This window comes from Zea mays, chromosome 4 (genome assembly GCF_902167145.1).
Source record: "Zea mays cultivar B73 chromosome 4, Zm-B73-REFERENCE-NAM-5.0, whole genome shotgun sequence".
NCBI classification, from domain to species: domain Eukaryota; kingdom Viridiplantae; phylum Streptophyta; class Magnoliopsida; order Poales; family Poaceae; genus Zea; species Zea mays.
In genome coordinates, this window is record NC_050099.1 from 183535544 (window position 1) to 183548793 (window position 13250).

The 13250-nt window shown below is 42.8% G+C and overlaps 1 long non-coding RNA gene and 1 pseudogene across 1 annotated transcript; one reads left to right on the forward strand and one right to left on the reverse strand.

Annotated features, from left to right (window-relative positions):
- The first annotated feature begins 4935 nt into the window (after positions 1-4935).
- LOC103655743 (uncharacterized) lies at positions 4936-6575 on the forward strand (annotated as a pseudogene).
- A 998-nt stretch (positions 6576-7573) lies between these two features.
- Positions 7574-8395, reverse strand: LOC103654229 (uncharacterized). The gene is made up of 3 exons (XR_565978.3): positions 8340-8395; positions 7779-7843; positions 7574-7634 (listed from the first exon to the last, which is right to left on the reverse strand). It is a non-coding gene; the product is annotated as an uncharacterized lncRNA (long non-coding RNA).
- Positions 8396-13250: the final 4855 nt, after the last annotated feature.

The following is a 13250-nucleotide window of genomic DNA, read 5'->3' on the forward strand; positions in this document are numbered from 1 at the left end:
GCAACCCTCGTCCGTTGGGACGCCACAACGTGGAGTAGGCAAGCGTTGGTCTTGGCCGAACCACGGGATAAACCACTGTGCCATCTTTGTGATTGATCTCTTGTGGTTATTGTGTTTTGCTAAGACTTCTCTCTAGCCACTTGGCGATTACTGTGCTAACGTCTAACCAAGTTTTGTGGCTTAAGTTTAAAGTTTTATTAGGATCACCTATTCACCCCCCCTCTAGGTGCTCTCAATGTCATCAACATAAATTTGACATACAAACAAATCATTTTCAAGTGTTTTGGTAAAGAGCGTAGGATCGGCCTTTCCGACTTTGAATCCATTAGTGATAAGGAAATCTCTAAGGCATTCATACCATGCTCTTGGGGCTTACTTGAGCCCATAAAGCGCCTTAGAGAGTTTATAAACATGGTTAGGGTACTCACTATCTTCAAAACCGGGAGGTTGCTCAACATAGACTTCTTCCTTGATTGGTCCATTGAGGAAGGCACTCTTCACGTCCATTTGGTAAAGCTTGAAGCCATGGTAAGTAGCATAGGCCAATAATATACGAATTGACTCAAGCCTAGCTACGGGTGCATAGGTTTCACCGAAATCCAAACCTTCGACTTGGGAGTATCCCTTGACCACAAGTCGGGCTTTGTTCCTTGTCACCACACCATGCTCATCTTGCTTGTTGCGGAAGATCTACTTGGTTCCTACAACATTTTGATTAGGACGTGGAACTAAATGCCATACCTCATTCCTAGTGAAGTTGTTGAGCTCCTCTTGCATCGCCACTACCCAATCTGAATCTTGAAGTGCTTCCTCTACCCTGTGTGGCTCAATAGAGGAAACAAAAGAGTAATGCTCACAAAATTGTGCAACACGAGATCTAGTGGTTACCCCCTTATGAATGTCGCCAAGGATGGTGTCGACGGGGTGATCTCGTTGGATTGCATGGTGGACTCTTGGGTGTGGCAGCCTTTGTTCTTCATCCTCCTTGTCTTGATCATTTGCATCTCCCCCTTGATTATTGTCGTCATCTTGAGTTGGTTCATTTGCTTGATCTTGTATTTCATCAACTTGAGCTTCATCCTCATTTTGAGTTGGTGGAGATGCTTGCGTGGAGGAGGATGGTTGATCTTGTGCATTTGGAAGCTCTTCGGATTCCTTAGGACACACATCCCCAATGGACATGTTCCTTAGCGCGATGCATGGAGCCTCTTCAACACCTATCTCATCAAGATCAACTTGCTCTACTTGAGAGCCATTAGTCTCATCAAACACAACGTCACAAGAAACTTCAACTAGTCCCGAGGACTTGTTAAAGACTCTATATGCCCTTGTGTTTGAATCGTATCCTGGTAAAAAGCCTTCTACAGTCTTAGGAGCAAGTTTAGGTTTTCTTCCTCTTTTAACAAGAATAAAGCATTTGCTACCAAAGACTCTAAAATATGAGATATTGGGCTTTTTACCGGTTAGGAGTTTATATGATGTCTTCTTGAGGATTCGGTGTAGATATAACCGGTTGATGGCGTAGCAAGCGGTGTTGACCGCCTCGGCCCAAAACCGATCCGAAGTTTTGTACTCATCAAGCATGGTTCTTGCCATGTCTAATAGAGTTCTATTCTTCCTCTCCACTACACCATTTTGTTGCGGGGTGTAGGGAGAGGAGAACTCATGCTTGATGCCCTCCTCCTCAAGGAAGCCTTCAATTTGAGAGTTCTTGAACTCCGTCCCGTTATCGCTTCTAATCTTCTTTATCCTTAAGCCGAACTCATTTTGAGCTCGTCTCAAGAATCCCTTTAAGGTCCCTTGGGTATGAGATTTTTCCTGCAAAAAGAATATCCAAGTGAAGCGTGAATAATCATCCACAATAACTAGACAGTACTTACTCCCGCCGATGCTTATGTAAGCAATCGGGCCGAATAGATCCATGTGTAGGAGTTCCAGTGGCCTGTGAGTCGTCATGATGTTCTTGTGTGGATGATGAGTCCCAGCTTGCTTCCCTGCTTGACATGCGCTACAAACCCTCTCTTTCTCAAAATGAACATTTGTTAATCCTAAAATGTGCTCTCCCTTTAGAAGCTTATGAAGATTCTTCATCTCAACATGGGCTAGTCGGCGGTGCCAGAGCCAACCCATGTTAGTCTTAGCAATTAAGCAAGTGTCGAGTTCAGCTCTATCAAAATCTACCAAGTATAGCTGACCCTCTAACACTCCCTTAAATGCTATTGAATCATCACTTCTTCTAAAGACAGTGACACCTACATCAGTAAAAAGACAGTTGTAGCCCATTTGACATAATTGAGATACGAAAAGCAAATTGTAATCTAAAGAATCTACAAGAAAAACATTGGAAATAGAATGGTCAGGTGATATAGCAATTTTACCCAATCCTTTGACCAAACCTTGGTTTCAATCCCCGAATGTGATAGCTCGTTGGGGATCTTGGTTTTTCTCATAGTAGGAGAACATTTTCTTCTCCCCTGTCATGTGGTTTGTGCACCCGCTGTCGATTATCCAACTTGAGCCTCCGGATGCATAAACCTACAAAACAAGTTTAGTTCTTCACTTTAGGTACGCAAATGGTTTTGGGTCCTTTGGCATTAGACACAAGAACTTTGGGTACCCAAACACAAGTCTTTGACCCCTTGTGCTTGCCCCCAACATACTTGGCAACTACCTTGCCGGATTTGTTAGTTAAAACATAAGATGCATCAAAGGTTTTAAATGAAATGTCATGATCATTTGATGCAGTAGGAGTTTTCTTCTTAGGCAACTTAGCACGGGTTGGTTGCCTAGAACTAGATGTCTCACCCTTATACATAAAAGCATGGTTAGTGCCAGAGTGAGACTTCCTAGAATGAATTCTCCTAATTTTGCTCTCGGGATAACCGGCAAGGTATAAAATGTAACCCTCGTTATCTTGAGGCATGGGAGTCTTGCCCTTAACAAAATTAGACAATTTCTTAGGAGGGGCATTAAGTTTGACATTGTCCCCCTTTTGGAAGCCAATGCCATCCTTGATGCCAGGGCGTCTCCCACTATAAAGCATACTACGAGCAAATTTAAATTTTTCATTTTCAAGTTCATGCTCGGCAATTTTAGCATCTAATTTTGCTATATGATCATTTTGTTGTTTAATTAAAGCCATGTGATCATGAATAGCATTAATATCAACATCTCTACATCTAGTACAAATAGAAGTGTGCTCAATGGTAGATGTAGATGGTTTGCAAGATTTTAATTCTACAACCTTAGCATGCAACTAGGTGAGTGCCCGTGCGTTGCGACGGCAAACCAATTAGGAGAGGCCACGATAGGGGAAATGGAAGTGAGGGGATACTTGACAGGTTCTAATGTTATGTAAACACCTAGAATATGTTTCTCCACATACATTTCTTTCCATAGAATGCTATAGAACTACATTTCATAAATTGCTAGGAATCCGAGAGCAAATGACTGAATATGGACATGGTAAAAGACAAGAAAGAAAGATAGTGTTCTATAGTGAATCAACGTTTGAGTTAGTAGATGTGATGTATTTTACTTATGTCTGATGCTTTCTCCCTATTTTGCAGAGGGAGGAGATAAGTCGTATGAAAGAAAACATGTACCAAAAATCATGAACAAGTTGCACTGGAACAAATGATTTTTAGCATATTTACTAAATGGCAGTCACGACTATTACCACCCACACCTATAAAACTTAATCCAATACACCTGACTTGAATGTCTTACCTTCTACGACCATGTGTGTGACTAATTTAAGAACTACACAATCAAATTCATTCGCATAATATCAGGATACCTAACTATACAACAGAAGTAACTGATTCGTTGTTCAAGACTGAAGATTCAGATACCTTTGAACAAGGTCTCGAATGACACAAGTTGGCTTCAATGCATCCGCTTAACTTCTCGACGAACAAATTTTACTAAATCTCCTTCAACTATTTGTTGTTGTATAGGCCTTACAAACGCCCAAATAAAGGCCCTATTTGTGGGAGTTGTTGTTCGTTGTGATGGCACACACGAATTTACAATTTGAAAGCACCATATGCTAAAGATAATATTGAGTCTTTTGTAAAAAAAATTTACTGAGACAAATGAAAAGAAACAAAAACTATGGTGCCAGTGCATCCTTACGAGCTTCTTTTAACAAGAACAAATGAGTGATAAAAATTTATCATTCCACCAATCTGTAACATTTAGATGTGAGGACCTCATAAATGTTTTCTGCCTAGTTATTCAGTGATACAATACCTTCCAGCAACAACCGAATTTAGGATATAACACCTAAAAAGCTAAAGGAACAGAAAAGGTCAGGCATCAAGCTGCTACAACTGAATGATCGTGGAATACAATACCTCCATAGGAAAATATGCATGTCGTGAATCACTGTAAGTCTGATGGCAAGGCCAAGAGACATACTTCAATTTTTCTTATCCCAGTCCAAGCTGAAACGAAACACCATAGACTTTACGCTGAAACTAAACACCGTAGAATTTAGTATTAGCTTAGCCCAAAAGAGTAAATGAGATTTAATCCATAGAAAAGCTAAGACTTTCTTTGACAAATTGTTAGATACGATAGTTCAGGCATGCATGTTTGGCCAAAAAAAACATAAACAATTTTTGTAGCTAGCTACTGATTAGTGTCCAAAATGGTTTCATGTGTAGTGACCAAAAATTGAAAATCCCGACATGGCCAGCCCAGCCATACATGCCAAAGGAATGCAAAAGATACAATCTAATGATCTAATGAAATTAAACCTCATTTGTAGTCTTTCATGGGACAAGATCCTTATAGTTTTGAATTTCATCTCCATTTGAATAACTGGATGATGTCCTTTCCCCTGTAACTGCACATAAAATACAGATGAGAACTTTGATGATGAATACTCGTGCGATAACTGGACGTGAGGTATAAAGCTATGGATCAATCATGGATGCTGAGGTGAGAAGCAAGAGGATGCCTCAGTTATTAGGGGCAGCTTACGTTCATCATGCAGGAGTAGTAGGTATTGATCCAGAACGGCAGCCTATTATGCTGGTGGGAGAAGCCTGCTAGGTCAACCAAGGAGAGCTTCCAGAGCAGCGCCCTGTTTTTTTACAGGTAGCAACGATCATTCATTCCATCAATATGCCAAGTCAAACAGACAACAACTCAGCAGAATTCTAGTTCTTTCAATTTGTTGATAAATAAGTTTTATTTGTACGTCAACTGGTGAGTTTTATATTCTTTCCTGTCATCTTCTTGTAATATGTTTTACCACTTCCTGCAAAAAAACATGTATTTTTACCGCTTTACTGGCGCAATTTAAACATCATTGCACCGAAGTTTTCTGGCCACATTTTATTATTATGTTGGTCTCTTGTTCTAATCTATTGTCTGTGTGCATATTATTGATGAAAGCAATTTCTTATACCTTTTCAGTTATTACCACAACATTAAAGGAGATACCTTCACTCCAGAAAGCATTGCCTCCAGAACTTGCTGATAATGTGCTCAGGGTAACGTTTCTTTTGCACCTTTTGCTTTTTGCTGTGGTCTCCTTGGTATTATGGGTCGCGGCCAACTTTCAAATCAACTTGTACTGTTGTACTATTAATGAATAGTCAGTCATCAGGCTTCATTCATTTGCATCAGTTACCCTAAATTCTAGCTTCAGCTTTTCCAGAAGACACATCTAATATGCACCCTGTAGCCTAGTTTTTTGTTACTTTTATTAAAAATTGTCATGAATGAAACAAAACAAAATCATAGTCGATGCTGGAGAAAAACATTTTTTCTGTTTATTGTTCTCTCCTTTTTCATGATGTAGTTATATCGTGAATGCTTACAGAGGGCGAAGTATATTGGCCATCAGGTATGCATATTTTTATCTGAAAATTTACCATTGCTCTCCACCATGAAGTTGTGATTTTTTTAATAATAGACTGAACCAGCCTTTTGTAAACCAGAAACACAATACAGAACTTTTAGTCGCCATGGTGAGACAACAATTCAAGAAAAACATGCATGAAACTGATCCAGAGAAGATATAGAAAATGAAGGACGAGTAAGTGACTGCCCTGTGTAAATTTTTACTTTTGCTTTCAATTTTACCGTCTTATCTTCCAATAATTTATCATGGTTGGAGCATACCTTATGAAATTGTTTCCTGCTGTGCAGTGCTGCAAGGGGTCTTATCAATCATATTCTATATGAGTCCGAGAAGATTACAGGACGCAAGTTTTTAGGTTAAAAACAGAAGTTGAAACTGGACTTACAGTGTGTCGTGCTGTATGAATAATAGTAAAAATAATTTACTTTCTTGCCTTTGAATGATTCTGGTTCTATTGTACAAGGACCTGCAAGTATTTTTTTCCTTCGGATTGCTGAGTACTCGAGCTATTGCAGCAATGATTTTCAGTAACCAAGAGTTTGGCTGTCTTTTCTTTTGTGCATCTGTCCAATAAATGCTGACTACAAATTATTTTGGATACCGTATAAATGTAATCCTACTCATAGCCAGGAGACAGAAATATTCGGTGCCTTTGAACTCTTCCCCAGTGGTTATGGATAGTACCCTTTTCGTTTGAGGCTTTTTGCTGTTGATGTTATGGATAGTACCCTTTATGTTGGTCTCTTGTTCTAATCTATTATCTGTGTGCATATTATTTGTACAGTCAAATGTAGCTTGCACCAACAGATCAGTAGTACTCCCAATTTGTTCTAAAATAAGTACATATTTTAGAGTTAGACTATTTAACTTCAGTTATCTTTTTTTTTCTACATCCTCTTCTCGTAAAGGCAATGATTATTAGTATATATCTAATCTTTTACAGTACGAAATGTATTTGATTTGCAACGGAGGTAGTAGTAGTAACCGATCAATGGAAACTCACTTCAGTCTCTGGCCAAGAGCGGAGTCGTCGCCGGTAGAAATGTTCGTGTCGACTGACCGGAACTGCTTGTACCGGCGAATGTCCCGCCACCCGAATTCTGGGACACCGTAGGGGTCTGCTGAGCTTCTTCCGCAGGAGCCGGAGACCGACGGCGGCGACACTCTGCATCTCATCTCACCGTAACAGCAGACTGAAAAACAATAATTTGGTCCAAGGCACAATCTCAGCCCCAATAGCACCTCGCCAGCTTGCCTCACGCACACGCTTGCACAACACCGCCCAAGCTCGGACGTGTCTTCTGGTCGGCCGGCAGATGCCACACCCAGAACTCGTCCTTGGTGCCGGCGCTGGGGTGCTTCCTGGGGCTCGCCTTGGGCGACATGGGCCTGCGCCGGTGGCCGAGGACGTCCTTGGGCTAAATGTCAACTAAATTGCAGAGGTTTGTGGAGCTAGAAACTTAGGTCCCATGTTACAATCGATCTAAATTAAAAGCCCTACTATTCTGCCATCCATGACGTGATCTTCCTCCTAAACCTTGTCTATAACAGATGGATCAAAAAATGTAACAAATTTAAATCCGTGAGGCATATTAGTATGCTTGTCCTACATAATTACAGAATCAGCTATTGCCCCATATTTCTCAAAATGCTTGGAGAATTATTCTACATACAAAAATAGCAAACCAAGATTAGAGATGAAGGTGCTAAACGCAGCTCACCAGATTTATACCTCTCAATATCTGATGCGGGGCACCTGCACAGACCAGAGGAAAATTAGTTAAGAATCACATTGCAGGGAAAACACATTTCGGACACCCTTCAAAAAGTTACATTCAACTGTCATTCAGTAGGGTGGATGGGGGTGGGGTGGGACTTCATGAATACAATGAAAACTCACGTCATAGTTAGAATTGGAACTTCATCCTCATTCCCAAGATAAAGTACATTGGAGTACCAGCTATCCTGCAAGAAATTCATCCAACAGACATTAGATATATTCCAGAACTTTTGAGACTCAGTATTGCCATATAGATTAAACATGGTGTCACAATTATACTGGTAAGGCTGGGTTTGAAATTCGTCCACTGATGACATGACACGATACTGTTTTTCTTGTGTACTTTTAGCTTACTAAAATCAGCCTTCATTTCAAAGGTTTTGGAGCTCTGCCAACCTGATCATACAATCATTTCTAAGACCAGATGAACTTGAATACTCAAAGAGGCCTGTTCTGCTCCATGCTAAACAGATCAATATTAAAAGCGACCTACATCTCTATGGGAAAAAGATTTGTCATCTATCAATAAGCTCTTAGAACAGCAGTCAGCCTGTCATACGTTTAGCAGTAATGTTTTCAACAGCATGCTAGTACAGTGTTATTTAATCTCATTAAAAATCATATAGAAATTATGTACAAAGGGAAGGGTACAATTGTAGAAGTGGGACAAGCAAATCAAACCTTAATAGGTTCAAGATGAATAGCTCTGTTTGTAGATATAAACTTGATTTCAGATGAACCACTCGGACACCCCATACTTCTTTGGGGGTGTGTGGGGGCATGGCGAGGGCCCTGGCTGGAGCAGAGATGAGGGCAGGGCATGTGAGCGGCAAGGGCCCTGGCTGGAGCAGAGATGAGGGCAGGGCGCGTGAGCGGCAAGGGCCCTGGCTTGAGCGCAAAGGGCCCACGTCGCCGCCGCCGAGCTCGACAGCTTTCCTGGCTGCCTCCAGCCTGGTGACATAGTCGCACGCTGGAATATGATGGTCGGGTCACGAAAGCGGCGAGGCGAGGCGAGGTGGCGGGGAAACGGCGGGGGCTGGGTGCCTGATTCGTTGCGCTAGCGTGGGAGGGGGCCGCATCCGTGCGCGGTTGGCGCAGTTGAGGGCGAGATCCGCGGGAATGGGGGTGGGGAAATGGCGGGGGCTAGGTACCTGGTTCGTTACGCGGGCGTGGGGGAGGGCGGGGGCACAAGGAACTCATGGGCCACAGCTCCCCCTGCGTGCCCGCCTATAGAAGCCTCCTGCTTGTGGCCGAGGAAGGTCGTCTGCGGCGGGGGCAGGGGATGGATGACGATGGGCGGGATGGGCAGGAGGGACATCTGCAGAGCAAGTTTGTAGACATCGCGCAGGCGGACGCTGGAATCATGGCTGACATCGCGCGACACGGCGGGGAGGGGGGAGAACGCCGGCAATCCTGGGGGTAGGCAGGCCAAATCGTGGGGGCGAGAACGCCGACAATCTCGGGCTTGCGGGGAGAGGGGGCGTCGGGCGGAGCCACCTGTGGACGCCCTCCTTACAGACTTATAGAGTAGTAGTAGAACTACATTCCGCAAGGGAGAACTACATTTCATAAATTGCTAGGAATCCGAGAGCAAATGACTGAATATGGACATGGTAAAAGACAAGAAAGAAAGATAGTGTTCTATAGTGAATCAACGTTTGAGTTAGTAGATGTGATGTATTTTACTTATGTCTGATGCTTTCTCCCTATTTTGCAGAGGGAGGAGATAAGTCGTATGAAAGAAAACATGTACCAAAAATCATGAACAAGTTGCACTGGAACAAATGATTTTTAGCATATTTACTAAATGGCAGTCACGACTATTACCACCCACACCTATAAAACTTAATCCAATACACCTGACTTGAATGTCTTACCTTCTACGACCATGTGTGTGACTAATTTAAGAACTACACAATCAAATTCATTCGCATAATATCAGGATACCTAACTATACAACAGAAGTAACTGATTCGCTGTTCAAGACTGAAGATTCAGATACCTTTGAACAAGGTCTCGAATGACACAAGTTGGCTTCAATGCATCCGCTTAATTCTACAACCTTAGCATGCAACTAGGTGAGTGCCCGTGCGTTGCGACGGCAAACCAATTAGGAGAGGCCACGATAGGGGAAATGGAAGTGAGGGGATACTTTACAGGTTCTAATGTTATGTAAACACCTAGAATATGTTTCTCCACATACATTTCTTTCCATAGAATGCTATAGAACTACATTTCATAAATTGCTAGGAATCCGAGAGCAAATGACTGAATATGGACATGGTAAAAGACAAGAAAGAAAGATAGTGTTCTATAGTGAATCAACGTTTGAGTTAGTAGATGTGATGTATTTTACTTATGTCTGATGCTTTCTCCCTATTTTGCTAGGAGTTTTCTTCTTAGGCAACTTAGCACGGGTTGGTTGCCTAGAACTAGATGTCTCACCCTTATACATAAAAGCATGGTTAGTGCCAGAGTGAGACTTCCTAGAATGAATTCTCCTAATTTTGCTCTCGGGATAACCGGCAAGGTATAAAATGTAACCCTCGTTATCTTGAGGCATGGGAGTCTTGCCCTTAACAAAATTAGACAATTTCTTAGGAGGGGCATTAAGTTTGACATTGTCCCCCTTTTGGAAGCCAATGCCATCCTTGATGCCAGGGCGTCTCCCACTATAAAGCATACTACGAGCAAATTTAAATTTTTCATTTTCAAGTTCATGCTCGGCAATTTTAGCATCTAATTTTGCTATATGATCATTTTGTTGTTTAATTAAAGCCATGTGATCATGAATAGCATTAATATCAACATCTCTACATCTAGTACAAATAGAAGTGTGCTCAATGGTAGATGTAGATGGTTTGCAAGATTTTAATTCTACAACCTTAGCATGCAATATATCATTTTTACTTCTAAGGTTGGAAATGGTAGCATTGCAAACATCAAAATCTTTAGCCTTAGCAAGCAATTTTTCATTTTCATTTCTAAGGCTAGCAAGAGAAATGTTCAATTCTTCAATCCTAGCAAGCAAATCATCATTATCATTTCTAAGATTGGGAATTGAAACATCACAAACATGTGAATCAACCTTAGCTAACAAATTAGTATTTTCATTTTTAAGGTTGTCTATAGTCTCATGGCAAGTGCTTAGCTCACTAGATAGTTTTTCACACTTTTCTACTTCTAGAGCGTAAGCATTTTTAACCTTAACATGCTTCTTGTTTTCTTTAATAAGGAAGTCATCTTGGGAGTCCAAGAGATCATCCTTCTCATGTATACCACTAATCAATTCATTTAATTTTTCCTTTTGTTGCATGTTTAGGTTGGCAAAAAGTGTACGCAAATTATCTTCCTCATCACTAGCATTATCATCGCTAGAAGACTCATATCTAGTGGAGGATTTGGATTTAACCTTCTTCTTTTTGTCGTCCTTTGCCATGAGGCACTTGTGGCCGACGTTGGGGAAGAGAAGTCCCTTGGTGACGGCGATGTTGGCGGCGTCCTCGTCGTTGGAGGAGTCGCTAGAGCTTTCGTCGGAGTCCCACTCGCGACAAACATGGGCATCGCCGCCGTTCTTCTTGTAGTATTTCTTCTTCTCCTTTCTTCTCCCCTTCTTGTCGTCGCCCCTGTCACTGTCACTAGAAATAGGACATTTTGCTATAAAGTGACCGGGCTTACCACACTTGTAGCAAACCTTCTTGGAGCGGGGTTTGTAGTCTTTCCCCCTCCTTTGCTTGAGGATTTGGCGGAAGCTTTTGATGACAAGCGCCATTTCCTCGTTGTCGAGCTTGGAGGCGTCGATGGGTGTTCTACTTGGTGTAGACTCCTCGTTCTTCTTCTCCGTCGCCTTAAATGCGACCGGTTGTGCTTCAGACGTGGAGGGGCCGTCAAGCTCGTTGATCTTCCTTGAGCCTTTAATCATAAACTCAAAGCTCACAAAATTCCCGATTACTTCCTCGGGAGTCATTAGTGTGTATCTAGGATTGCCACGAATTAATTGGACTTGAGTAGGGTTAAGGAAAATAAGTGATCTTAAAATAACCTTAACCACCTCGTGATCACCCATTTCTTGCTCCCGAGGTTGCGCACTTGATTCACTAAGGTTTTGAGCCGGTTGTACATGTCTTGAGGCTCCTCCCCTTGGCGAAGACGGAAGCGACCGAGCTCCCCCTCGATCGTTTCCCGCTTAGTGATCTTGGTTAGTTCATCACCCTCGTGCGCGGTCTTGAGCACGTCCCAAACTTCCTTGGCGCTCTTTAATCCTTGCACCTTGTTGTACTCCTCCCTACTTAGAGAAGCGAGGAGTATGGTTGTGGCTTGGGAGTTGAAGTGCTCGATTTGGGCCACCTCGTCCTCATCATAATCCTCATTCCCTACGGATGGTACCTGTGCTCCAAACTCAACAACATTCCATATACTTTTGTGGAGTGAGGTTAGATGAAATTTCATTAAATCACTCCACCTAGCATAATCTTCACCGTCAAAGGTTGGCGGTTTGCCTAATGGAACAGAAAGTAATGGAGTATGTCTAGAAGTGCGAGGATAGTGTAAGGGGATCTTACTAAACTTCTTGCGCTCATGGCGCTTAGAAGTTACGGAGGGCGCGTCGGAGCCGGAGGTGGAAGGTGATGAAGTATCGGTCTCGTAGTAGACCACCTTCCTCATCTTCTTTTTCTTGTCGCCACTCCGATGCGACTTGTGGGAAGAGGCTTTCTTCTCTTTCCCCTTCCCCTTTTTGCAGGACTCTTCCGATGAAGCCTTCCCGTGGCTTGTAGTGGGCTTGTCGCCGGTCTCCATCTCCTTCTTGGCGTGTTCTCCCGACATCACTTCGAGCGGTTAGGCTCTAATGAAGCACCGGGCTTTGATACCAATTGAAAGTCGCCTAGAGGGGGGTGAATAGGGCGAGACTGAAATTTACAAAATTAATCACAACTACAAGCCGGGTTAACGTTAGAAATATAATCGAGTCCGCGAGAGGGTGCAAAACAAATCGCAAGCAAATGAAGAGTGTGACACGCGGATTTGTTTTACCGAGGTTCGGTTCTCGCAAACCTACTCCCTGTTGAGGAGGCCACAAAGGCCGGGTCTTTTTCAACCCCTTCCCTCTCTCAAACGGTCCCTCGGACCGAGTGAGCTTTCTCTTCTCAAATCAACCGAGAACAAAAACTTCCCCGCAAGGACCACCACACAATTGGTGTCTCTTGCCTTGGTTACAATTGAGTTTTGATTACAAGAAAGAATGAGAAAGAAGAAAGCAATCCAAGCGCAAGAGCTCAAATGAACACAACAAATCTCTCTCACTAGTCACTAGGGCTTTGTGCGGAATTGGGAGAGGATTTGATCACTTGAGTGTGTCTAGAATTGAATGCTAGAGCTCTTGTAAGTAGTTGGAAGGTGTAAAACTTGGATGACTTGAATGTGGGGTGGTTGGGAGTATTTATAACCCCAACCACCAAACTAGTCGTTTGGTGGAGGCTGCTGTCGCATGGCGCACCGGACAGTCCGGTGCGCCACCGGACACTGTCCGGTGCGCCAGCCATGTCACCAGGTCGTTGGGTTCCGACCGTTGGAGCTCTGACGTGTGGACCCGCT